General features: G+C 37.0%; 2 protein-coding genes and 1 long non-coding RNA gene across 2 annotated transcripts in view; 1 reads left to right on the top strand and 2 right to left on the bottom strand.

Moving 5' to 3' along the window:
- The window catches only part of LOC117165029 (uncharacterized), a 474,023-nt gene that overhangs the window by 339,680 nt on the left and 108,183 nt on the right, over nucleotides 1–26,160 (bottom strand).
- The window catches only part of dpr1 (defective proboscis extension response 1), a 443,679-nt gene that overhangs the window by 356,297 nt on the left and 61,222 nt on the right, over nucleotides 1–26,160 (top strand). The window lies entirely within an intron of this gene.
- Nucleotides 4,898–7,478, bottom strand: LOC117164996 (uncharacterized). Its single transcript, XR_004465786.2, has 3 exons — nucleotides 6,491–7,478; nucleotides 5,925–6,127; nucleotides 4,898–5,076 (listed from the first exon to the last, which is right to left on the bottom strand). It is a non-coding gene; the product is annotated as an uncharacterized LOC117164996 (long non-coding RNA).

Below are 26,160 nucleotides of genomic sequence, written 5' to 3'. Positions count from 1 at the left end.
TAAACCAACAAACATTAAAGAAGCAGTAAACAAGCTACGCTTCTAGAACTTTGATTATTTATTCATTACTAATGAACTTTCTTCTTTGTGTTATTTCTTCATGAATAATTAAAACTTCCATTTGATCGGAAAATATTTATTCCGACAATAAATAGATTTCTACGTTATTGGATAAAGCTGCACAAAGTACGAATTTCCTATTAAAAGGAGGGGAAGATTAAGAGAATTTTATTTCACGTTTTTAATTTGCTTTCGCCTGTCAGAAAAAGGAGTATGATCGAATTACCTGTCGGTAGCCTTTATAATTATCTTTCTTTCATCTCTCGTATCACTGGGGAACTACAATTATTAAAAGAATCCTGCGTTTCGATTAACCGACGGATTTGTGCGTAACGAAATAAATATCTTGCAATTTCTCTACTCTCCCCGTTTTCCTCGGCTTTGAGGTTGTAATGCTAAACGAAAACGCAAGTCTGATCGTTTGAAAACCGACGGTTTTTTAGGGATCATTGACGATTTTCATCGTATTAACAACATGATAAAAGATGTTCGCTGAAATGTCAATAAAGTCTGCGAGGAAAAGTTGTAAATTTAAAAATACGTGAGGTGTATGTGTTGTCCGTGATACTTGTAGCTGCTGGCTGTAGATGTCGCTGCTGGGGTACTGCTATTTTTCTTCTAATTTAGATGCGTGGAAGAAAAATCGGACACGGGAGCCGGGATTCCAACCCGGGTCCCGAACTATCACAGTGGTTAGCACTACCGTCGTCCGGTGGTAGTTAGTGTCGAGTGGCGGTATTTGTTGTCGAGTGCCGCCACATACGGAACAAATATAAAATTCTTTTACGAGAAAATTGATATCAAGTTGATGAAGCGAATAAGCTGTTTCTCGTAAGTAGAGTAAGCTACTTTAACTTAGATTTTCATTCGATTCTTGGGCCTCGGAATGTACCTATATCCACCCTGTCCGTAATTGTCATAATATTAAAATCAATTTATAACATCAACGATTTTATTCCAATATCAAAGATAATATTACTATTATTAGGTATTGTATATTAATATACCATTAAATATAGGAAAGCCTAAATAGAGTGTCGAGAATTAGTTAAAGTCAGAAGTTTGACACGGACTACTCGAAACATCGGAGAGATTAACACAGTTCTGTAATTGGTTTCGTAGCTGCCTGGTGCAGCTGTGAGTCGCAATTGCGTTCGATCGCGGCACATGTATATGCAGCCCTCTCGAGAGGACATCGAGTCGACAAATTACGTTTACTTTCACATCCGAACAAGCTGCCACCGTGCTTAAATTCATCGCGCACTCCACTTGCAACTACTTGATCTTAGCAATGACTGGATCAACTGGAAACTTTTCGAAAGCATTTCAAATGTCTGATCGTTGATTAGAATCTCGTTGGTCCTTCCTTGCGATTCCTACGTTCCCTCTGTCTTATGCAAGATGTCACAGTTAAATTTAACTGAATTGTTTCTAAATTATTTTTTCTTGCTGTTGAAAATAAGGAGATGTGACGAATTGTGAGAAGCGTTTTAAAAATTGTCGAGAGAACTTTGATTCCAAGCATCTGAACAGAAATATAATCTCGATAGTCACGTTTTAAACAATCTCGTTTAACGCACATAACACATTTTTTATAAAAACTTGCTGTGGTTCGAATATTTTGGCCAGTCTCTACGCGTACTTGACGATACGATCGAGATACAAGAATTTTCGCAAATAATTAAAAGCAATTTTTACAAATCGTGAGAAATGTGTTAATTAGTAGATTTGTATTGATAACACGAAGTTTATTGAGCGAATGGATAAAAGTAGAGCATCATAGTTCACAACTTGAACTGAATCCCGCGGGACCATGTTGTCGTGTTAAATTTATTCGTAGAGCTGATGCACGTTCAGCGTCATCATAAAATCCAGTCACATTCCTAAATGCATCTTTACACCATAAAACAGCCATAAACGTAGTCACGTCGTGTTTGATGAAGCCTTTTCATCCGCAGGCTTCCTTCAGTTAAGCAAATCGCAAAACTGACTCCGTAAAAAAGTGTACTGTACGTTACTTTTAATTGCCACTTCGTTATTAATTTGTACACTTTGACCAAATGTAAGTAATTCCATACTTGCATTACTCTGTGTACGTACTCTGCACACTTGCGAGCAACAGTGTACATTGGTGTCGTAAATTTATCTCCCTTTTCCTCGATCGGCGAAATGAGAGCGTTCTCGAAAATAAAGTTCAATCGTCCATTCGCAGATTAAATCTCTGATTTTCGTTCGTTCCAGTGTGAAAATCCCATATTGATATCGACGTTTTCTACAAAATTCAATTTGCCGTTGTTTACCGTAACACGCGAACGATTGCTTCGCGATTTACCGAAGTAACTTTAATTTTCGTAAAAAAAGAAAAGAGAGAAAGAAAAGAAAATAGATCGTTGCACAATCGGATACGCGCGATGCGCGTCGTATGGTATGACGGACAGAGGCACAGTAGGAAAATTCGATCACATCCTGGAAGCGTTTTTGTGCGACACGTTCGTGGCTCAAAGTTGTTTCTCGAAAAGCATAAATACACGTCTCTTTCTATGCCAGCTCGGAGTATCTGAAATTTAATTAGCAAATGTCAGCTAGCGCGTTCTGCTCGCAGAGTTGATTAATGTATAGACCAAGGATCAAAGAGTAGCACGAGTATGGAGGCCATTCCAGAGCCAGCCTTCCGTTTCCCACTTACGTCGTAACGTGTAATCACACGGTTTATTTGCATGAAGGATATCGTTCGGGACTCACATCGAGGTGTAATAAAAGCTTTCGTCCCTCTGGAAATGGTTGGTTGTCTTTGCATCGATAGTTTTGCTACAATTTCTGAAATTTCAGGAGAAATTGAAGTGACAGGAGAAACGACGTTTCCTGACGTAAACCTGATTATATATTTTTTATTATTTTTAGTTTTATATATAAACTTTTTTTAGTAGTTAGTCGTGCCTATGTTATGCTACATCAATAATTGTCCTTATTTAAGAAAATAACTCTCAAAGACGAAGGTTGAAAGTATGTTTCTGAAATATTTTCTTCCTTACACCGCTAGAAGCAATACTAAAAATAGTGGGATTATACGAATCGATTATATAAATTTTATGCTTTTGAACCATTGTTTTTTTTGGAAATGACTTCGCTTTCAATATTTCGTATGCTCCTGTATATTATATACATTCTGTGGATTTTTACGCATGAAGATTTTCCATAAATACAATCTAGTTGTATCAAACTGTTAGTAATAAAACGTAATAGCTTTATTTGAACTTGTTTGAAAAGGATGCGTAGGCTGTAAGTTAATAATTCTCATGTTGAAGTTCGTCGCGTCAGGTTCTGGATATTCTCCATTTTCCTTTGAGTTTATTGGAATGCAAGCTGTAATATCAGGAAATTGGAAGTAGAATTTAATTTTGAATTTTATTGCCATATTTTTTATTTTCTATCGCATGGAAAAAATTAAGGAATGTTCACTGAATGTACCACTTCATATCTGCTTCTTCTTTTCAGATTTATTACAATCATCCCTTTGATGTTCTCAGCTTTATCGTAAATAGTTTTGTATTTCACAACTTTTCTGCATAAAATTCCTTCTCACTGCAGTTGTTACGAACCGGTAACAAAAATGTCTCTGAAAGTTTCAGTTTATAAGGTAAAATTAAATGCACTTTACGCGCACTCTTAGAATGTGATTATTACGTAAATATGTACATTATACGCACGCGCAATGTTATTACTTCGTGAATTATAATACTTTTATAAACTTTCAATGCTCTACGGTCACAGTATTACAATCAAATGTTCCAAAGACGTTCTTCCTTAAAAATAAAATGGAAATAACGTGTTCCTTCGGACCAATGAAGGTTCCGTCCTTCCTCAGGCAGGCCAATCACGCCCCCAAAGTTGCTCTTATAATACCGATGTAAAGTCAATCTCGGGTAAGCCTTGGTTCGGCAGCTTTATCGGCGAAGAAAGATTTCGCGTAATATGCAAAGCAGCCGAAAGTCGATCCATCCCAGATCAGCATAAAAATTGCAACAATGTTATCATAGATTCTAGTCTTGACTGATAGTACCGTTTTTTATAGGTCGGCTCATTTATCACAAACATTTTTGTTGAAGTAACTACTTCAAGAAAAACTCTACATCTTTATTTATGTAATTCCAACATAGAAATTCTTCAACGATTCCAATCAAAAACTCTAAGATCCTTAATACATGCACCTTGGTATGTTACCAACGAAACAATACATCGCGACCTTAAGATACCCACAGTTAAAGAAGAAATATCCAAATTCAGTGATAGATATAACATAAGAATTAACAACCACCAAAAGCCACTAGTTACTCAATTACTTGACACGATAAATCAGATCCGCAGGCTAAAAAGACATTACCTTCTAGATTTAAACATTAGATTCAGCTAGAATCAAACATACGATAATCACTTATTTACGTTATAGCACCACGCCAGTGTAATTTACTTATAATTCTCAATGAGAATTGGTTGTAAACTACTTCCAAATAAAAAAAAAATCTTTATTTATGCACACCCGTGACCTGGAGACCGCTATTACGCAGAAATATTCTAAATAAGGAGAGGTACATATTATTGTACCCTTGAATACACATTATGTTTTGGGCTGCAAGGTCTAGGAACAAAGGAACTAATAAACAGATTTCTATTTATGCTCCTTATAGCCTCTAGCTAAAGCTATAAGGTTAACATTTTTGGTAATATCCTTTTGCTATAAATATATGAACGTGCTCCCTATCGATTCCATTGTATTGTAACATTAAGAGAGTAAGGATCTGAATCAGCATAAACTTATACATTATACTTATACCTTTAATTATTTCAATATATTTTTCTATTACAAATTCATCCACTCGTTCTTCAACCAGTCAGCCTCAACCTCAACAATTTTGAATATATCTATTGGCCAAATAGTTCATTCTGCTTTATTGACAACGTATTCGATTATTGCTCCGTAATAGCATTCCGTTTATGAGGATCCGTCTATATGAAATGCTGAAACAGATAGAGTCTTAAATTAAATATTGTAGGAGGCACAACGTATGTATATGAAATGCTTGCAATGAACTGTGAGGAAATACGAAATCAAAGACGTAAATCAAAACACATAATACAAATAAAAGTAATGAGGAAGTGCAGAGGACCACACGAAATAACAATTACTTGAAATTAACGCCTTAACCTACGATTTACGTTCGATCATCGTACTACGGGCTATGCCCGTAATATTTACATTTAGTCCGATCATCTAGTACGAGCTATGCCCATAATATTTACGTTTGGCTCGATCATCGTACTACCAGCTATGCCCGTAATTGTAGGTGAAGGTGTTAATCGATACTTTTGAGGTATTCAATATTATATTAATCGATTAATTTAAAATTAGCAGTTATTGAGAATTCGCTATATTAGTAAGAATATATATTCTAATTAATAAACACGAAAGATTTACATTTGCCAGGTAGCCTAGTTCCAGTTTAATTAATTATTTCCTCATAAACAGACAACAATGAGTTAATTGATAATTGTTTCATAAAGTAATCAAGCTAGCTTTACATTCTCTAAATGAACATCCAATATTCTTCAACTTTAAACAGTTGCCACTCGAACCTATTAAAACACACCACGAAGATCTAACTTCTGGTCGACGATTTATTCCGACACGGTCGGAAAAGGAATTTCGTCTCGAACCGATTCCAATCGACTGTTTTCGCCAGAAGGTCCCGAAGCTTTTACACTGAATAATTATCAACTAGATTTCGAAGGGCAAGATCTGTTCGCGGCCAGATCCGTTCGTCCTTCCGCGCGAACCAGATCCGCAGGGCGGAAATTTAAGAACTTACTTGGAAATCCCTTTCATCAGGAAAACGGACGGGCTCTTATTGTTAGCACTGCGAGAACTCGTTTTCCACCGGTCGGCCATTCATTCTTACGGCGTACATAACTGCCTTCGCTGAAAATCTCATCTCCTGACAAATTTTGTTACGTGCCCGCAGCAATTTCCGCGTATAGTTCTCCATTGCTCCGTTCCTCGGTGTTTCAGTTCCTGTAACGTAGCCTGTCACATTTCAAATTGAACTGTTCTCCACTCCTCTATTCTATATCGTAGCAAGAATCAAAAAGCTAGTTTGAGCTTTCGCTACGACGGTCCGAGAACCAGATAATTTAACGATTACATACGGTGACTCGCAAAAGTACTCCAACGCTTGTAGATATCTCTTATGAATGTAACATATGTATGTTGTATAGAACAATTTGAGATTTTTTTGGCGAATGACGAATAAACTTCCTTTTAATCAAGAAAATTTGAATCCGTTTCATACAACACACGCAATATACAGATAAAAACTGTCTACGATAAGCAACTCATCCTCGCCACGTAAAAACTAGGTTCAACAAATCATCTTACCACCAAATTCTTGATACATCCCGGGCACATGTAACGGAATGCAAAAGCACCCTTTGAGTCGCGCGTTGAATATGCACGCGTTCATCAGTGGTTCCTGAATGCGCGATCTCTCCCTCTCTCTCTCTCTCACGCATACCCGCGCGAACTCACACACAGAATCGAAACAGAGAATACAGTGGAAGCACGCCAGGCGTGTAAGCTCGTGCCAGTTCAAGTCGGGTCGGTTGCATAATACGCGTGAACCGCAGAAAATAGCCGCGCGAGCTGAAACGCGGAGCTCGGAAAATTACGAGCTCCTTCATCTTCCCTTTGCCGGCCAACGCAGCAAGGCTCAAAGGACAAACCGTCTCGTGGAAATTCACAATCGCTCGTGCAAACGTGTCCTGCTTGACTCTGTGTGTTCCTGTGGTTCACACCTGTATACGAATTTCCTTTGTATTCGTACAGTATATCTGTGTCTCTTTCCGTGTATCTGTATGTACATGTACACGCACGTCTGTCTGCTTGGTTGGACGACTGAGTCAGCTTTTAAGCTCGTTGCTCATCCAGCTGAATTGGCGAAGCCTCTTTGGATGGCTGTCCCTCTTTCACTGGCTGTGCTTCTTTCTCTTGCCCATGGAATATATGACAGAGAGACGAGAGAATATGAAATTAATTAAAAAGGTATCGGATACGCGGATTTCTACTGACACGCGCTCGCGAGCTCGTCCACGACACGACTGCTTGTTTCGCTCATTCTTTTTGTCATCCTCTCTTCCGGCTTCGTTTGAAGCGACTCGAAACCTTTGATGAACCGTCCTTAAGTAGATTTCTAGATTGCGGTGAATTACGGTGATTCGTATGATTGAATGACCGAGCTTTGCCAAGCTATCGAATGGTACGGCGGACGTTTAGCGATGTTCTATTTTATTCGTATGATTTCAAATTACAGAGTAGTCTAATAAAGAACGTACAGGATGTCTTGTTCGTTCTTAATAGAAATAAAATTACTTTGCCCGTGTTATCTTTAAAATGAAAATAACAAGATACCTATTTGAGATGATTCATTATTTGAAATTATCTTCCTTATTTTTATTTCAAATTCAATTTGCTCAAGCTTGTTCGATACTTAGAAAAGTTACATACAGCTGACAGAACGTTAAACTCTCAAACATATGCTTGCTTTTAACATCCAGTGTACATCACACTTCTTGATATAAGTGTTTCCTCATTGACACACAAAGAGACACTGAATAGAAACATTCCGCAGCTAGAGCAGTTGGGCAACAGCCAGCATGGGCGCAATTAGTCTGCAACGATAATTCTCTAGAATACTAACCATTAGCCCAGTTCTTGCGTCAGGAAAGCATGCATAATCGAGAGACGTACCTTGCCTTTTTCTCCTCGTTTCGTCAGACAATCTGTTCGCCTTATCTTTCCCTTTTCGCTTTCTTTAACCCTCTACTAGCTCGATTCGTCTTTTATCCGCGACTTCGAATCGTATACACGATCCATCCAGCTAGAAACTACTGAGTAGCTCTCGCGAGACATAATATGACAGGATAGCTTGAAGAGCCGCGTGTTAACGTTTCATCGGAATTACTTGGCGAAGATTACTTGGTCGGAAGGACAGTTGAAATGAAAAGATGCAGAATTAAACGTACCGCGCGTGAAAGTTTTACTTCAGGGACTGCGCTAGTTTTCCTTGATTAAAGGAATTCTTGTTTGAACGATTGCTTGTTTGTGGAACGAGTTTAAATGGCCACGCGCAATGTTTCGTATGGACTAATTAATCAAACTATATATATTCTAATTTCGTGAGAAGGGACTGCTTAATGTATTCTTCAATGATTAAGTATGATATACTTGTTAATACAATATTTAACACACGTTAGATTATTGAAAAGTATGTTGGAAAAAATGACGTCGATACGTTTATCGAACGATATCGAAGTGAATATATCAAAGAACACACACTTCTCTCAATTTCATTTGATGGTAATAAGAATATCTATTTTAAGATCTGTAAAATAGAATAGGTACTAGATACTAGTTAAATTACCTGACTTTTTGGTGGTTTTATGCAAACATAGCAATCAACGTGTTAAAATTTGATTTCAACGGCACGAATTCGCAATCGAACTTAAGTTTGTGACAAGATGCGTTCAGTGGAACCCAATTCAGACTTTGTTAAGTATAATAGAATGCATTAATAATCTCTCGCGGTTATTGTCTGTTCCCATTACATTCTCGTGATTCCTGGTTATAATTACTGTTGTGTTCACGCTTCCAATAACCGTGCTGGTTAATGATATTTTATGGATATCCTATCGGTTTCCATAATTCTACATCTGTATTTTAGAGCTTCCGTTTCCGCTCAAACTACGTTCCTTGGAAATAGTGGGTATCTCCCTTCCCCTATCTCTGTCTCTCCCTCTTTAAACAGAATAATGCAGCAAGTTAGCCAGATGTTATATTATTAGAGTATTGGAAGTATGAAATTATTTAAATATAACTAAACACTTTTAAATCTCCTTCCTCATTGATATTAAAACGCTTGTTTTTTTTTTCTATTCCGCGTCAAAATTTCCGTCCGAATGACGATCATTTCAGTTATTAAAAAATGGAATGATATAGGTAACTTGCAACAGTTGTTTTTCCAAAACTAATTTAACTTTTGGGAAACTTTGCTTGTAAATAATCGTTTGTGTAAATTTCTTCTTTTTCTCGTTCGAGTCAATTAATATTCGATGACATAATCAAATCGATAAATATCGAATAAATCGGCCAAGTCAGGTTTCAAAAATTTATTCGTCAGTGAGATAATATATTTTAAGGAAGATGTATTGGGAGCTTGACTGGGGTCAGCTTTGAAGTACGGCGATCGATACTAACGACTTGAAAAATACGTAAACATTCTCTGCCCGTGAATTATGGAACAACATATTTTTAGAAGATCTTCCTTTACGCCACTGCAAGTATTCTTGAAACAATTTAAATAATGGTTACTCTACTTGTATAATATGTTTACACACGAGAAGGGTTCGCAAGAACTTTGTTTTATCTAGGTTAGAAATTTCCCAAAACTTGTAACCATTTCCTCGACTACTTGAGAATTCTACTTTTCCTTGCTAACTGATTTACCGCTAAAACTCTTAGCATATATATATATATGTCGGAGATGAAAGAACACCGGAGCCTTTGGAATTTTGGATAATCCTGCAACATTGTAACCTAGAGTCTACTATAGCCGTAATTAAGCAATTTTTGTCATTCAATCAGTTATGATAAAATCTAGGCTAAAGCATTAGAAGGCTTCCCCAAAATTGCAAGGGGAAGGATCCGGTTTTCCTTTCATCTCCGACATATATATATGTCGGGTTTACATTAGAATTAGGGTTAGGGGCGTGAAACGAATCTTCGTTTGGGTTACACGTTGTCGTTATGCAATAGAGAAGACATTGACTAGTGCAAATACGATTATTATAAAACCGGACAAGTAACCGTGGTAGTTAGGTACTCGAGAAACTAATGACAATGATCCTAGGTTCAATAACGAATCCGCGGTCGACGGGATGATAGATGAACGTACTCACAAAATCTAAGTCGGACGCGTAATATTCACTGGTCGTAAAGGGTTACTCCTTTCATCAATGAGATCGCGAGCGAGAATACCTTTCCCGTCCCGATGATGCCACAGAGGAAAACTATAATGGGGTGTGTCTAAGGACACGAGATCATCGGATTCGTCGAGAAAAGCCTTCGTTCAGAAAGTAAGGGAAATTGGCGTTGCTGCTAATTGGTCAATCTCCATATCGGTGGTTAGAAAAAGATGCTAGCCGCCCTCGAGGGAAAGTTGCTAGTGGGAGACGCCGCTCGTTGAAAAATAGGTCTCCCCTATTTTCCCGTAGTTGGGACAAAGACTGTTTGTCTGTTTGAAGGACTTTAGTTAACTAAATCTTAAGATTTGTAACGTGTCCTCAGGCTAGCTGAACATGTACTGCAGAGATGCGTCGACATCTGGTAATCATCTTACCCGAAGAATAGGGTCTGCGTGTGGCGAACCACGGGACAGAAACTGTTGGATGTTTACTGTCAAGTGCCGCTACAACTATTTTTTTTTAAGGAGAGCTATACAATTACTCTATACCTCTATTAGATAAAAACGTTCATCCCGTGACTGCGGCTACGTTCGGCGACTAGTTGTCGCCTCGAGCCCAAGCTCATTATCACAAATCTCGAACAAATACAATCGGATTGAATGACAAAAATTGCTTAATTACGGCTATGGTAGAATCTAGGTTAAAGTGTTAAGGGGTTTTCCCAAAATTTTAAAGGGAAGGCTTCGGTGTCCTTCCATCTCCGATATATACATATTATGTACAGCGAATTACAATTAAAATGTACGATAAAAATAAGGTAGGTATAGAGTGTTAATTTTAAAAGAAATTGTACAAAATTATGGTCGCCTTAGAAACATTTAATTTTTCTTTGAACATTCATAACGAAGGAACAGTGAAATCGTAGAATAACCTTTTTGCTGAAAAAATTAGACTTGCACTGCTGTGTATCCGTGCCAAAATTTATCAGGGGAAGACAATCTGGAAATGGGCGAAGGTTTGTATTCAGGTGGAAGAGGGAAAATGTGTAATGACTGTGGAGAGTTCGTGTTAACTTGAATATTCAGACACAAGTAGATAAGTACATATCTCGTCAGACAACTTTGCCAAGTTGCAATTAGGTATTTAGCTCCAATTGTATTGTGTCTCGACAATTCTAACAGGGAAATCTCACAGGAAACGATACGTGTTACTCATTATACAATGAATATTTTTCATTTTATAGCTTTTCAAAAATATCTCTTGTAACAAATATAATATTTAATTGAAGATATCGAAACAACAATTATTTGTTTCTCAGCTATAATGTTAGAAGAAAAATCAACAAATATCTATCGAATAGAAATGAAAAATACTAGACTATTTTTTTCTTTGCCGAAAAGAAATAAAAAATTGGCAGGGGCACTCTTTCATATAATGAATTTCATTCTTTATGTTTCTTTAGCGGTTCCAGATCCAATTTCAACGAAATATCAAATTCTCGATATATTAACTGCGTGTTACAAACAATTATACTGTAAAAAGAATAGCAAAAAAGGAGACGGGTGTAAAAATGAAATGCAAAATGAACGCCTGCGATTGCTACAATAAAAGAAACATCAACGTGAGTTTCGGATCGCCGAACGTCAGCTATTAATCCGTTTCCCTAAATTTACAAAGAAATTGCTATTTGAAGATAACGAAATCGCCATCGACTGTAACCAGATCGAATGCAGTTGCGGGAAAGCGATCGATCTAAATAAAATATAGAAAGTAAGATGTGTTTAAAACTGTTTGCTCCTTATTGTTTGCATTCCATTTCAATCTATCATGAAACTATTGCGAACGATACCGTGAAAAATATATTTATTAATAGCGATTTCTCATGAATCATAAGAACGAGGAAACCAAGTTGATCAAACTTTGTCATCAAAATAAAATACTTCTGAGCGATAGAGGATAAAGACAGAAAGAAAGAAATATTATAAGAAATTGAGAAAACAAAAAAATAAATTTAAAACCACGCTTGAAAAACGCTAACGAAAAATTGGCTGGTCGTTACAGGAAACTGTCAAAAATAGAAACAAAATTACTATTGACCTCGTAACGTTTAATCGTCGTCTCAACTAGTTCTATCGTTTCGCTGAGCGTTGCTTCTTGCAGCGTTAGCAGATATAGCGTGACAGCGCTCTATCTTGAATTTGGATTAGATAAAAAACACCAGGACAACGGAAATCGTGTTTGAAAGTTCATTTTATAACGCGTATTAAGATACGCCGCCGTTATGATGGTCTCATACTCTCGATGCACATATTGTATCGCAGCATAATGCAGTCATGAAAGTCACCGATGGTTTGGGGGCGCAACTTGAGCGACTACAGCTGGCGAATAATAAAAGCTGTCGTTGGCTGTTCCTGGCCTCGTTTTCCGCCTTGTTCTGCCGTTATTCTATAGTGTAAAAAAGCATTTGGCGAATGATTGTTTTTTTTGACGATGCAAACAGATCCGCTTGAAACTCGAGCATCCCGTCTTTGCCTTGTTACGCCGCGCGCGTGATTAAAACACCACGGATTTTCCGGGCCATTCCTCATCAAATTCGCAGAATTCTCTCGTTTCCGGCTTTTCTTACGTTTCTCCAGTATTTTATGGATAAGCGAGTCATTTTTATTCATATAGAATATTAGCTTCTTTGGATAGTTGACATTTATCATCGGCAGCGTACGGATTTTTGTGCATTTATGAAAATTTGGAAAGCGTAAGATTGCGCGGAATGCACGTAATATGAAAAAATATGCAAAATATCTTAAACGTAGTGCTTCATATGATGCTCGTTGAGTACAACAATTTTTAGCGAGGTTCTACTATTTCAATTATTCATTCGAAAATGTGAATTTGCATAAATACCCCGTGGCCTATTTATAAATGTTAAGAACATCAAATGTCAACAAGTCTCAATGCCTACAAGTCTCAGCCACATGCGCCGCGTTCAGTATTTCTACAAAAGAGAAAAAGAATTTCGATATGCAGAGATCTGTTGGATTTTAGCTTTCCCTTCCCCTTTCTTCCTTTTACTCTTTTTTTGCTTCCTGCTCGAAACGTAACTGCGTAAAGAGATCTGGCTGCCCAGTTTGTATCTGGCGCCACTGTTGATACACAACCACAAAAATCTCGCAGTCGCAGTTGATCAAATGACATCGTTTAGAACGAAATGGAGAATTATTGTTTAACGAAAGCTCCAAACTCTGATTAAAAGCAATAATTGAATTACAATATTTTTGCACATTAATCCTAGACTTTTAATATGAATCTAACTTGTTCTTATCATTGTTTGCATTTATTTATTACTTAATCATCTGCATTAATTATTTTTTAAATACAGAAGTTTAACACAGTTTAAAAACTACTGTTTTCGATCCCATTCTTTTAAATATTTAAACAAATGGAATAAATTTTTCGATGACGATTTATTGAAAAAATATCTTACATAGGCACGTGTTACGCTATGTTTTCAATCCATTTTCCACACATTTTCTTGCTTTAAACTATTTAATAACACATAGTTTCGAACAGACGTCTAATTTCTATAATGGTGTCAGGGAAACGCCAATAATCGATCCAGAATATTTCGTCCGATATCTACAAGCATTAAAAGCATGCTCGTTGCGAACAAAAATTAGCTCCAAGTAATAATTCGAGCATCCTCTAATTAATACCGGCAAGGTTTCTAAAACGTCATCGATAGTCGATACTCTCCACTCTCTTTCCTTTTTCATCTCTTGGTTTTTGTTCAGCCGTAGTACTCGACGATTCTCATGCTAGCGGACGGACAAATAATTCGTGGCTCGTTCCAAGTGGCTCGTTAATTCTTCGGCGTCACGATTCCACGATTCTCCGGCATCGAATGTCGATTTCAGACCTCTGCATCGCGCACGAGGCAAACTTCCCTCCGCGACAGTTTCCCCCTTGAACACAGCCAAAACACGAACTTACCTCCTTTCGATCCAGTCAATAAAAATTCACTTTGCGAACTTTACGCTGCTCGATTTTTCGCTGGCTTGCTCTTCCATCGTTTGCAAATTCTGCGGAGAAGTTGGCCGACACGTACGATGCTTCGGAAAGATTCCCACACATATTGTCAATGCGTTTGCTGCTCTTTTATCGTGATTTGTCAGTGTAAATTGTTCACAGTGCTTGGCTCAACATTTTATTCTATCGGACGGTATATCTTAACACAAGATAACTTTTATGTGACACACCACATTACCTTTGTTCAATAATCACGTTGTGAATACCCAAACGAAAGGAAGATGAATAAAATTCAATGAAGTACGATAATCAACGTGACGAGTAGTTCGCTTGCTATATTCGTGAAATCGAAAAATCGTATTTAGAATTCTACGATAAAACTTATACGATTGTACGTTAAAATTAATGCTGGATTCGCTCCTACTGTGGAATTCGAAGGAGACTGCTGACACGACAGCGAAAGCTGCTTTCCCAGATTTGTGCGAGATATTTAAGAAAGCTATGGCTAATATCTCTGAGAATACGTGATCGAAATGGGTTTAAAGAAAGGAAAACACTTCTTTCAAATTTTACAATGAAATCAAAACCTTAGTTTTTTAATAGAAAGCTCTCTCGCAAATTGATTATTACGATTAAACGCTGCAGAGCTGATCGTTACAATCTTGCTTCTCTCATGCACACAATCATGCACACACAATTACCATTAACCACATTGCGTGATAATGCTTTGTTCGACATCCAAAGAGTGAAATTAGCTTTACAAGTTCTGGAACTCAAGTTACAACTACTCCTAAATATGACTGTCTTACGTTTTCAAAGCAAGTAATATTACTTACTTTACAAAAAAATATAAAAAATAAATAAAGTATAAGTCGACGTGTGTAGTTATATTTACAATATATAGCGAATAAACGTGTATAAGATTGGAAAGCTTAAATAAAAAAGGAAAGCTCGACTAGACCTACTCACACAACGTTAATTTGAATTGCGAGCTTATGTTTGAACTCTTCCAAATTGCGGCAAAGAACGCGATACGCAACATAAATTGCAAATTATTAATATTTATTATTCATGTTATTCCAGCAACGATATACCGCAGAATGATTAATAAAGGATTGATAAGTACGTCATAGCAAAATAAGTCAGTCATTCTACGTATATGCGGCACTGAAAATATTTAATGTTTGACATCATAAGTTATCCACGAGTCATATACTCAGTGACACGTTTACACTTCGCTAACCGCTGAAGTTGCGCTTGATCGAGCACATCGTAACTCGAAACTTTATAACTTTCTTACCACGAGAGCTACTGAAATAAAATTCGAACGTTAAAAACTCTTTGCAATTTATCTTCGATATTTACACTCCACTTAAATAATAATTAAATTTGTCCAATTCTAACGTTCGATAAATCAAATCGAACATCATTCGTGATATCAAATGGTTAAAAACAAATATCGATTTAAAAAAAATGTCTACGAATAACTTTTCAGAAGATGTTGAATAAAGAAATTCTTTTTTAATCGTTACCAAATTCACTTCTTGAAACTACGGAAAATTTCTCTCAGTGGTCTTTTCTTCTTATCTTCAATAGCAGAAGGTAATTTAGATAGTCAACTTAAGTGAAAGTATATAAATCTGAAGAAATGGTTAGTACGTCTCTAAAGATAGTACTTTTGAACTTTGAAGTTACCACACTGAAAATTTCCAACGATTTAAGCTCTATTCTCGGATACTCTAGAATCTCGAAACTCTAAGCTTCGTAACTTTAGAGCTGCAGAATTCCAGCCCGACACATACACCAAACGTCTACAGAACATTCCCCAAATGTCCACCAAAATCCCACCATTGCCTATCAACCTTCCAACAGAATCAAAACTCTCGACCGCAATGCTTAAGTCGAAATACGCTACTGTTCAAGAGTATTCGAACACTTGCTTATATTTGACAAACTATGTTTTGTATGCTTCAATTATGTTCGGATAAATTGAACTTCGGTGATTTCATTCTTAACATCACATTGCTGATGATCATTAGAACTATGTATAATAACATATTTTAAATTAATTTTGAAGGGGGAGATAGTGAATATTATTAAAAGTAATTATTAAAAGTATTAAGTGAGTATTATTAAAAGTAATTCTAACATATTACTATGTAATTTGTTGAGGTTGACTGATAGAGGAACGAGTGGATGAATTTATAATAGAAAAATATATTCAAATAAGTATATGTATAAGTACAGGTATAGTGTAGGCTGATCCAGATCCTTACTCTTACAGTGTTACAATACAATAGGAAGAAGGTATGATAGGAACCACGTTCATATATTTATAGCAAAGGACATTGCCAAAAAGATAATCTTGGTGTGTAACTTTAGCTGAAGGCTACAATAAATAACAATAGAGATCTATTACACTTCTTTTGTTTTTAAACCTTGTAACCTCTTCTTATTTTGAATTTTTTTACTAAATTCTATTCTCTTCGTAACAGCAGTCTCCAGGTCACGGATATACAAAAATAAAGATGTAGATTTTTTCTTGAAGTAATTACTTCAACAATATTCACTATCTTGCCTTTCAAAAATCAATTTAATTTGCTCCCTATACAAATATTCTATACGCTACTCTAGTAATATACCTTTTATCTATACGAATATTGTATTTTACTCTAATTACGCACACCTTATTCACATAAATACTGTACTCTATTCTACTTACGTACCCTTTGTCCAGAAAAATATTACGTTCTTCTTTACTTAGGTGCTTCTTTTCTGTGCAAGTACACATTACAGTGAAATTGTACGAGTGAAATGAAACTTGCATGAAATTCCAAACGCTTGACAGAAAAAGAAATCATTAATTTGCACGCTTTTATAAAATTCGTATACTGTGGGTGTTTCTAGAAATGTAAAGTATACCGATGACTACGAATGATAGTGTACTTTCTCGTAACTCCTTCGAGGCCAACGGTAATCTCGCGATCCATTCTGTGAAATGGAACAAAAAGTAGGACGATAAGAGGAACAAAGTCGCTTTTCCGATTTCGAAATAGCAGAGCGGTGAGCGACTACTCTAAATATTTTACGAACAGCCTGCTAGTAATTCTGGAATCCGAAAATCCCTGTTTACACGGCCGCCTCGATGCGACACCTTCGGGAACGAAAGTGGAGCGAAGCCGATGTCGTCGTCGTCGTCTCAGTGAACTTGCCCCGTGCCATTTCGTTCGGTGCCGCTTGTTTGTGCAGTTGATTGCCTTTGCAAACGCCTGGCAGAAGTTAAGCGATCAATTAAAAATGTAAACTCAACTAATTGCCACGTTAAACGACATATCGCTTTGAAACGCGGCGAACGGATCGGTGACCTAATTACACGACACGGCCGCGACTTTGAATTTCCCGACGTCTTCCGTTGGATCCATAGGGAGGCATCCAAGGCTAATGAAGACGAAAAATGATGAATTTTAGAGGGGAGTCATGTTAATTGAATTAGTCAGTTGATGGAGATGGGAGATGGGAACTGGAGTTCGCAGGAAGCGATTGAGTTTTGAACTTCAGAGACTTGCGCTGAGTTTGTTCGATGTTGCAACGGGGTTGCATTGATAAATTAATGATTGCTTCTCACGAGAGTATGCGATATCAAATTTATGTTCTTTTGGAAATATACGTTTATATATATATAATCTTCGAGTCTGTTTCATTTTTGAAAATTGAGAAAATTTTAAGAATAACTAAACGAATATTTCTAATGTATTCGTAATATGATGTAATATGATCGGAATTCTGTTACCAGAATATATTAATATATAAAGCATTTGTAAAAAATATTCGTGTGAAACATTAAAAATTGGGGAAAATCACCAAAATTGATAATTGCGTAATTATCAAATTTAATATTAACATTTATTACGCGAATTTCGATGATAATGGAGTATGTTTAAAATATATTTGAACGGATCCTAGGATTATTGGAATTGTAAAAGGCAGGAGCGTGAATGGCCTGCATAAATTACGAGACCAAATTCCACTGCGCGCGACGCGTAACGGGATGTCCGATAAATATTTGAAGGTTCTTCTGCAATGGAATAGTCGAATGCCAAGCAAACAGGCTACATCGTTCGTCGTTTTAATTATTGTTTGCCGCAACGGCCGCGGCCTCCGCTTTTTCCTTTTTCCGTTCCACCACTGCCTCCGTTCCATCCACTGATGTTAAGAGAATATTTTTCAGCATAATACGTCGAGTCCCAGCTGTTTACTATAGGTCTGCTTACGTTGTTGATTTTGTTTTACTCACACTTGGTTATTTCTAACGATGAGATTTTTAAACGGGATTTTGAATGTACGTGGAAAAATGTTAAATTTGTCATTTGGAGATGAATTCCGTTTGTGGATGTAATTTAAGAAATGGCACTGTTGGTTCTTATTGACAGTTGATTTAAAGAATAAAGAAAACGAAACATAGAACAGATTTTAGAAAAATTATTATAGCTTAACGTAGTGCGTTCTATTGAAATCTGGATCATATATTTCAGAATATAAAATTACACATATATATAGAAATTATAAATTAAAAATTATGTAGTGAGATATAAAAGACTGCAAATTATTAAAGAGTAAATGTTACAAAATATTTTAGGAAAAGTATGTAATTTAACTAGAGACAATATCTAAACCAATCATTTGGCTATTTTATGAACTTTAACCCAACACTAGTGTTAAACCTAAAGAACATAGCTTGTAAGTTATTATGTACCTTGTGGAAATTAATAAGCGTTAACGACGTGCAGGGATGTTTAAGTACCACAATGTTCTTGAAATATTAATTAGGGTTGATACGAAGCGATGGACTATGGTCAGATTTAACACACTGAAATTTTCGAGCCCTTCGAGCCGATAACAGGCTTTGCGAGGTTGAAAAATATTTGCGTTTTCTCTTCGTACAAGACAAGCAAGCTCTATTAAATTCATTAGGTTAATTTAAAATTTGTTGAATTTGAAAGAAGCCAACGGGACAAAAGAATATTAAAATTAACAAATTATTATAATTAGCGATGCATCACTTTGAAGGAAGTAGAGCAAAACTTGTTGTAAATTTTAGAAATCTGATCATTTGATTCGGTAACTAGAATCTCCCAGTTATGCATCTTCATTAAAGAATTTTTTACATTCACGTAATTAAGAATGAATACAAATAAGCTTATTTGTTTTATCTGTAACATGTATATCTATAACGAGTATAACGTAATTTATCTTTATTATAAGATAATGTTAATAAAATAACTCGAAATTTCAATAAATGAAAATTAACATTGTACCGTAACATGCTGTTAATTAACTAGACGGTAAATGTGTATCTATTTTCAATGCGATAAATCTTAATTTACGTGTGTTGTATATTTTTTATAAAAACGTTAGGAAAAAATTTATATTCGTTAAAAATAATTGATAAAAGAAATTTTTTCCCACAAACCGATGGATATTCCCTCCTGAAAGAGATTATTTTCACACTTTAGCTTTCCGCTGCATATTCCCCGTACACTTTTACCAAATCGTCCAGTACTTTTATCCGCATACAATTACAAAAAAACTAAATGCACTGAAAAAGCGCAACGAACGACGATGGAAAGCTACATTTACGTAACAATGTGAATTTCATTTATCACGTCTCTCGCGAAAACAACCGACTGGTTTGCTTCATAACAACGAATACTCGACGCGATAATGCAGTACCAGATTCGAGATTTTTCCACGAAAAATGTATCTAGCGTTGGAAAAATTGTTTGCAGCAAGCCGTGACGAGGCAAAATCGTGAGCAGCGGCTAGCAACAAGCGTGGCGAGTGCGAAACGGTCGAAATAGGTTGCATAAATTACAGGCCTGGGGCGGGAATGTGTCGTATAACGAGATAATTAATACATGGACGACTGTTCAGCGAGGCGAAAGCTCTGGCCGCGGTAGAATGCGCTTACCGACTGTTACGTTGCTTATAACCGGTCATATATTGTTCACCGGAAGCACGTGTTGCCTCTTTTGTTCCAACGGCGATCTATGCGCCGACCAAAGAACGATCCGCGAATTCGAGAAATTCAAGTGATGCCGGTTCGAATCGGCGAACAATTAGAATTCACCGGTTGGCTGGCTCCGGTTGGATGGCCTGCCCAGCTGCCTAGCTCCCTGGCTGCCTGGCTGGCCCTTCATCGACCGTGACTTTTGCCATTCCACGCGATAGTAATGAACAAAATTACATGCCGAGTGTTGATAAGGTGACTGGGGCCCTTTCTCGTCAAAATGTGGTTCTCGTTGCGTGAAATGTAAAAAATCCAGCCGGAATTTCCATCTGAGATGAAAATTTTACGTTCATTTTGCATATTTGAACCAATAATTTTATTTTGCCTGCATACGATAGCTGACGAAAATATTAAAACGCTTGTAGAACATGTGACCAGAATTTTTACATTGAGTTTGGTGTTATTGTTCGATTGAAATGGAAATCGCATTAGCCAAAATCAACTTTTTTACGTCGCGTATGAATCATCCATTTCATAGATCTAAGTTATTCATCTTTATTCTTTATTCATATATATACATTGTAAATCATTTTTGTCAAGTTTCTACGGATCTTCGTGATAAAAACTCTTATTTGACTGTACACATTGCCGTTGGTTTTTGCTAACAAGGCTTTTCATGACAAAGTCAGCCGTGAGCCGTGGCTTAATATCTAAACTAATATGTCAGTGCGTGAAATTTCAATTTAGGATATGCACAAGCAAATGGCCGGTGAAATAGTTAAGTCTGTGTCTTATGGGGAATGTAATCTATGCTAGCCGCTTCCTTAAGCTGCTTAACGTCAAAATAACTTAAAGCGTGTCCACGATGTGCCAGCGAGAACTCCAATGTTCTGTAACCCGTTGGGAATCCTTTGTCGGTAACAGAAAATTTCTACCGCGTTACTGCAATATTCTATTCGTTTTATAGATCTATATCAAGTTTTTTTGCTAATGAACTTACTCTTTTACTATCCTCAAGCTATCGTATTTAATTATTATAATCCAACCCATTGCTGTTAGTGACATCAAAGTATTATATATCTACCTGGATCTATTGTTAGATTCGCACAGTGAGATATCAAGATAATGGGAGTTCAATTAAGGGAGGGTTTGTTGTATTAAAATTTTTAAAGAACTCTCTCAGCGTTGAAAGGCTGGAAAATTTAGGGACCAGTCTGGTTAGGATAATGGAATACAAATCGGGCCAAAGAAGTTCTCTTTGACCCATTCAAAGTGTCGATCGAGATTTATCACAACTATGCGTCTTTGGAAAATTCAAAATCTCATCGAATTATCGGAATTGCTACTGCGAATTTCGAAATTAAAATATTCTAATACGTGTAACAACTCTTCAGTGATCCTTGGAAACTGTAGCGCCACAAGGTTTATATATTCGGCAAGTCAACAAATGATAATTAGCGAGTCTTAACAAAAACGTTTGCTAACATATACAAGTGGCTACAAAAGCACCATAATTTCTGGCACAGTCTGTATAAATAACAGCTTAAACTTATCCTCAGAAACGAGCATTGTTCCGATTTCACCTATCCCACAGGTTAATAAACGCAACTCTCACAGATTGTGCGAAGGATCCAGCGACATTTACATATCCCGTAATTACTCTCTTGATATTTGCACTGGTGATAACGGTGTCGGCGATCCCGTCGAAGCGAGTAATTATCGTGAAACTTTCAGAGTTGCGGCGCGTGTCGTGCGAGAGCATAATCGTGTTTATGATTAGAATACCTCTGGTTATGTAGGGTGAATACAACAGCACACGTGCCCCGTCGCTATCAAGGGGGAACATCGATTATTATCCGCTAACACGCCGCGTTCATCTGCTTGATAATTACAATCTCGTTTGGTATTCTACTAAAACGTACGAGATACCCGAACGAAACCACTTGTAGCTTAATAACAACACCATTACCTAAGGTAAGATGGCCCATGTAACGCTATTATTTCTGTTCCTCAGAAGCAACCAACGAATTTGTGTTCCGTTCATTCTCGTGTTCATAGAAAATACCGTCTACGAAAATCAGAGGATCAAATTCAGAACATTTGTGATACTTTTATAATCTTAATAAAAAAAAAGTTGGAAATATCAGTTCGATTTATTCAAGAGTTTTAGATGTAAGAACATGACAAAGATGATTTTCGAAATTTCGCAAGAATTTTGAACGAATACTAAATGAAAGAGATTTTACAAACTAGGGATAGAACATTTATTTCACAAATAGAAAGAAGAGACAATTTTTTACTAACATAAATGAGAATGTGTGTTTTTGTGTTTTTTATTCTATCTTTTATGCCTAATTATATCTTTGAAAATTTCCATTTTTTGTTTTATCAAGTCTTAGTGTCTATCAGATACGCTCCAAGATTAGTAAAGAACATTGAAAATTATCAATGTTACTGGAAGAATGGTGAAAAATTGTTGCCTTGTGTTAAGTGGCAGATATATTCTACACATAGATTTTATACAAGCAAGACAGTAAACGAAAATAAAATGTAAATTAAATTAACAATCAAATGATAGAACTAAAAATAAAGCAGACCAATTTATAATACAATGGTAGTCCAGCTTATAATGCAATGTCCAACACGATCTAATTCATTCATTTTATCTCACCATCTCGCTCCAACAATCTTCCGTGCTTTTCTATCGCGAAACCGTGTATCCGGATTGCAGCCCTGGCCATTAGCATCTAAACTTAAACGAACTTCCACGAACTCGTCGCCGGTGTTTTGCGGCTCGCTCGGATCCGCCCCCGGGGTGAATTTTCTTGGACCCCGTCGAACGAATCTACCCTGGGTTTTTCGTCTCACGATTCTGCCCGGTTCATTGTCAGTCCGGCGGACAACGAGGTGATTATCATCAGCAACGATTGTTCCGTGGACCCACGTCAGGATTTCGCGGCAGTCCCGCGAGTCGAATAACTCAGCGACCGTGCGGTTTGCATCCCGCCGTATAAATTCACTTTGCTTCGTTGGAATTGCGGCAACTTAGAAACACGGACACGCCGCATATCATAGCTCGCGGACGCATACTGCGCTCGTCCGCCTTGATGCACCGGCAATTTATGGACGCCGTGGAATGCGCCGCTGCGAGGATTCGGAGGCAATTCTGTCTTCGTTTTTCATTCTCGGAACAATTTATTGGTGAAAGCATCGAGGGAAAAGAATTTTATTCTAGAGGCGGTGTTTCTAGCTCCAGGTTTCGTGACCTATAAATTGGCTTAATATTATTGTGTGTTTAGACCAAACGGCCGGATCCTCCTTCCTCCTCCGGTTTGCTAAAATTTAGTAGAGTGAGAACGAATGTTCTTTCGCCGTTTGGCGATTTCTCACCGAATCGGAAATCAAACATGGAAATTACGATTTACGATATTTTTCACCTATGGCCCTCATATATTTGCGTATCTTGTCTCTGTGATTGCCTGAGATAAGATGGAGCTATCATTTTAGTTTGAAAATAGAACCTGGACCAATTTCAATCGCTTAACACCGAGTGGAAGATGATAAATTTACGTAACAACTTTGGTCGTTTCAGTTTCTGTCGTGGTAAAATAAAATGATGTAACAGATACGGTTTTTTTTGTTATTTAATTTGTACTTTACAATTTGTCCAGCTGGACATTTGACAAATTTTTCTAGCTTAATTGCTAAATAACATGAGGATGGCTACCCCCGGCGGGATACCATCTTCGAGTTTGACAATTTTATTTCTTTAGTGAGGTCAGTGGGATGTTTTCTTTGTAGTCTTTTTTCTATGAGAGAAACAGATACGGTGGCTACGAAAAGTAGCAACACACTGTTCTATTTATTACAACATTTACGAACTAATTGATTCGATACCATGGAATAAATCAATTAGTGCATTCTTTTGACACTATGAAAACGGAATGTATAGTAAATATATGTAATTTCATTGAAAAATAAGAAAATGCTTTTTCTATAATACTCTTCATAGCCGCTGTATTGCGTCTGATCTAACAACCATTAGCTCAGTAGCATTAGTCACCAACTCGTGGAACAATGCTATCATAAATTGTTCTCGGCTGGTTGAGACACTCGAAATTTCGATGCGTCGTGGTTATCGTTGACCGTGAAATTCGGAGAAACCCATTAGGCGTTTTGATAGGTTCGCTCGGTGGTGGATGAGTTGTATGAAGTGAATTATGATAGGCCGTGTATTGAGTTATAATAGAACGGAATTATTGTAATGTGGCATGAATGATAAACTATACGTCCACTCTCTTCATCCTTTGTTTTTATTATCATTTGTGTGGAATGGCTTGACAGTACAGCGGTCTATTTAATTTAATTCGTCGAATGTAAAATTAAAAGTAAAAGATGAAATAGAAATCAAACATGAAATAGACGAAATAGAGTTGAATTTTTTTAGACTCTTTAAAAGCAACGCGTAAATTTTTTAAATCGCTGTGTTACGCCACGAGGCTTACCATAGACCGTATTCCTAACAGTCACTCGTGGCACTACAGTGTCGCAGACACATCGTCTTATACGACCGACGAAAAATATACAATGTAGCGATAAGCGTGTCACGTAAACTTGAGGGTTGGATGATAAAATAAAAAGGTTGAGCCGTAACACAAATATCAACTTTGCTTTTATTAAACTTTATTATGAATTCAGCAATCACACTGGAATACACACTGAATTAACACACATAAATCACAAATCACTCCAACAACTTTATGTAAAACTTAATTACACTGATACGTTAAGTACGCGACTGGTCTAAGGGTAGAAACCGGTAAAGATATGTTGACTATTCTAAGAATACAGAATAAGTGAAAATTTACTGACGATACTGTGTCTGAGAAAAGCTAGGGATGGGTGTATCTAAGGACACGGGACCATCGGATTTGTTGATGACAATTTTGGTTAGAAACGTGAGGACAATAGACACCGCTTCCAATTAGATAATAAGAATGGTTGGTGGACCAGGAAGAGTTTTAGCCGCCCTCGAGAGAAAGTTGCTAACGGAAGATACCGAAAACCAACTTTCCCGTGTTAGCCCGCAGTAAACAATAAATGTAAAAGGGGCGCTTAAAAAGATACTTGTACTTTTGTACTGCTACTTTTGTACTTGATACTTGTATTACTTTTAAAAGATACTTGTATGATCTGAAGGACCTTAACTATGAGAAATGCCGTGACCTATGGTGGGTCCTTAAGACTATTGAAGGTACGCGCCAGGGATGTGTAGACATCTGGCTACCATCTTGCCCGCGGTGTGTGGTCTGGTCTCTGATGTGGATTGATGTTACAAGCGCATAGTTCTCATCAAGTAGTGAGTACTAGAAACGTCGATTCGCCGTCGGTCCGTTATTTTCATCTACACAAAGAAGGTGGCATACGTGATCATAGGCGCGAACGGTGGCGTGAGCCGAGCGTAGTGAGAGTCGTCTCCGATAGAAGACAAAGCAAAAGATCGAAGGTCAACAGTATCATTTGAGGATTCAAACGGAATGCATCGAGAGGTTCAGATGATTAAAATTAGTCGTTTAGTTTAACGAATACATCAAGAGATATCATAAAGTCGGGTCGAATTATTGTAACAAACCAATTGTATCATCGGTACATAAATTGTGACGTGTACATTATATTGTTAAATATACAAGTTTTATATTAACGCTGTTAATTCGGTGTTAAACTCATTGAACTACCTCTGTTATCTTAATCGAAACAGGGGAACGACTAATTCGCGGCGTCGATTATTAGAATCGTAGTGAGAATTTACGCCTCTCGCTGACGCGCTTTCCTCGTGATCGCGTCTCTCCGCGAACGGTCGTAACAGCTGTTTGATTGTATAATTTGTAGTAAACGTTCGATTCTAATAACATACAGATGGAGATTTCTACAATATTATCAAAGAAAACATGTAAATTAGAACGTTGAATTCTTAACGAGTGACTAATTGAAATAGTCATTTATGGGTTACTCAATGTAAAAATTTGAAAGAGTCTATTGCTTTGAGAATCTGAAAGAAG

The sequence above is a fragment of the Bombus vancouverensis genome, chromosome 12 (genome assembly GCF_051014615.1).
Source record: "Bombus vancouverensis nearcticus chromosome 12, iyBomVanc1_principal, whole genome shotgun sequence".
NCBI classification, from domain to species: domain Eukaryota; kingdom Metazoa; phylum Arthropoda; class Insecta; order Hymenoptera; family Apidae; genus Bombus; species Bombus vancouverensis.
The sequence above is the reverse complement of the archived record's forward strand: the minus strand, read 5'-3'. Positions and strand labels throughout refer to the sequence as shown.